This window comes from Aplysia californica, unplaced genomic scaffold, assembly GCF_000002075.1.
Source record: "Aplysia californica isolate F4 #8 unplaced genomic scaffold, AplCal3.0 scaffold00716, whole genome shotgun sequence".
Taxonomy (NCBI): domain Eukaryota; kingdom Metazoa; phylum Mollusca; class Gastropoda; order Aplysiida; family Aplysiidae; genus Aplysia; species Aplysia californica.
In genome coordinates this window covers 352,865-355,224 of record NW_004797986.1, presented here as the reverse complement: position 1 = coordinate 355,224, position 2,360 = coordinate 352,865, and positions in this window count along the sequence as shown.

Sequence of the window (2,360 nt, the reverse complement as noted above, 5' to 3'; positions counted from 1 at the left end):
AGCTCTAATCCTCTCCCTCACCCCGACAAGCCTAACGAGCTCTCCGCGGGTCTAACTGTGCCCCCAAAACACACACGATAAGCATAGTCATATTTGAATATTCAAACAAGCCATTGTCCAACGCGCTCTTACATCTTTTGATCGCCGCCCCTACCTGTGTTGTCCAGATTAGCGTTCAGGAGTCCACGCCCTCCCGTAGGACATCCCCCCCCCCCTCTCGGGCCTGGCGACTGCTCCCTCTCCCTTATCTCCCTTTTCCCCAGAAGCCTCCTTCCCCTCCCCGCCCTAACTCCGCTTTTTCTTTGTCGGCAAGCGCCCCAAGTTAAAGACCCACACGAAGACTTAACATCTCTCCGTCCCTCGGGACTCATCAGCAGAGAAGCTCACCCTTTCCAGACACCCAGTTTGAATGTTCGCCCCCTACCCACATCTAACCCCTTCTAACATCACTCCTTTCAATTTATTGTCACCCATCCACCCACCTAACCAAACGATTCATCACACCCCTTTTCCGTCCTCTCTACGCATCAATCCACCCCACCTCCACCCCACCCCCCTCGCCTCTCCACCCAACCTCCAACCCACCCACCGCACTCATTCCAACTCCCCTCCCTTTTCCCCCCTGCTGAACCCACCCACTACGTTTTCAAGATTATTTTTTTCTCATGACAGATCTAAACTTGCTTCTGTGGTGTAGAGGTTAGTATGCTCTTTGACGTAGCCTGCAGATGACCCGAGTTCGATTCCCATGTTAGGGGGGGGGGAGTGGAGGGATTGCTGGTTTCGTGTATGGATCGGTCTTTCTGCGAAGTCGTTGCATCCTTCTCAGATTCGGTTGGCCCCAAAAGGCAGGGTCGAAACCAGTCTCCTGAATGATCTAATTGTGTAATGTGGTAGTAAAAAACATCTAGATAACGAGTAAAATTAACGAAATCTTAAATTATTTTGCTCTCCATTACTTTCCTAGACGCATGCCGGTCATTGGTGGTTGTCCTACTTTGTCAGCTTCTGAGCAATGTTTCTACTAACACAACAATGCTACTATGTTTCCTGGCGAAACGTGGCCATGTTCACGTAGTCTTTCTTACATTCAGCGAGTAAGCAAATTTCCTGAACTCTAGCCTTAAAACGGGGATGCCGTTAACTCAGCTAATATCATGCTGGATTCAAGACAATTTGCCTGGGTCTAATCGGAGTTTGATGTATATTAGGATGTCACTTTTCTTAAATAACCTGACGTTGTTGAAAGGGGCATTTGGAACATACAACTACATGTATTACGTATATCGCTTTGGTATTTCTGGGAGAACATATAAGGTGTTACAAATACAATTGCAGCTGAAGGATGTGTTATTAGTTTTCAAATAGCTCGTTATCTCACTAGCAATGCCCGTAAAAGATAGATAGATAGATAGATAGATAGATAGATAGATAGATAGATAGATAGATAGATAGATAGATAGATAGATAGATCGATAGATCGATATATAGATAGATAGATAGATAGATAGATAGATAGATAGATAGATAGATATGTCACTTTATACCCCCATTGACACAATTTAGATCATATAGGGGGCGAACTGCTGCGACCCTGTCTGACAGGGCCAACCCGAGGTAAGTGGAATACAGCTACGGTACTGTACTTTGGGTTTTTGGGAAGGAGGGGCTATTTTTTTCTAGCAATTTTCTAATTTCTTTATTCACGAACTATTCGATTTGCCCACATGAATTCCAATTTCTTTTAAAATCACGAAAATCTCGAATTCATGAACGGGTGGAGAAAAAAAAATCGTGTAAGCTGTACCCAGCACACAGACAGCGATACTCAATAAAAACAACAACCCAACAACAAACAAAAACAAACAACTCCGCCCCCTCACCCCTCCCCTCCACACTTGACTCGATCGCACGTCAAACTGCAACATCAGGGACGCTGGGATAGATAGATAGATAGATAGATAGATAGATAGATAGATAGATAGATAGACCTATCTCCCCCCCCCTTCCCACCTTTCCTCCTGTCAAATTGTGATCGCTCTAAAAAGGCGTTCCCATCACGCCTCCCCTCCCCCTTCCCCCACTTTCCTCCTATCGTATATCAACTCCAATATCTACCTACCAAGGTGCATATCGCTGTATTTACAATAAGTACATATTTTGAAAGTACAAACTAATATTAAGTCGGCTACTTAGTATGCAAATTACCCCTTATAACCATCGACAGATGAAAGCAAGGAAAAAAGATAGACTATTTTATCTATCTTTATTTGCATTCGGACATGTAAATACAAGTGTTGTTCCACTCATAGTGACCCGGGGTGGGGCGGAGGGAGGAGAAGGGGGAGATATAAAGAGTT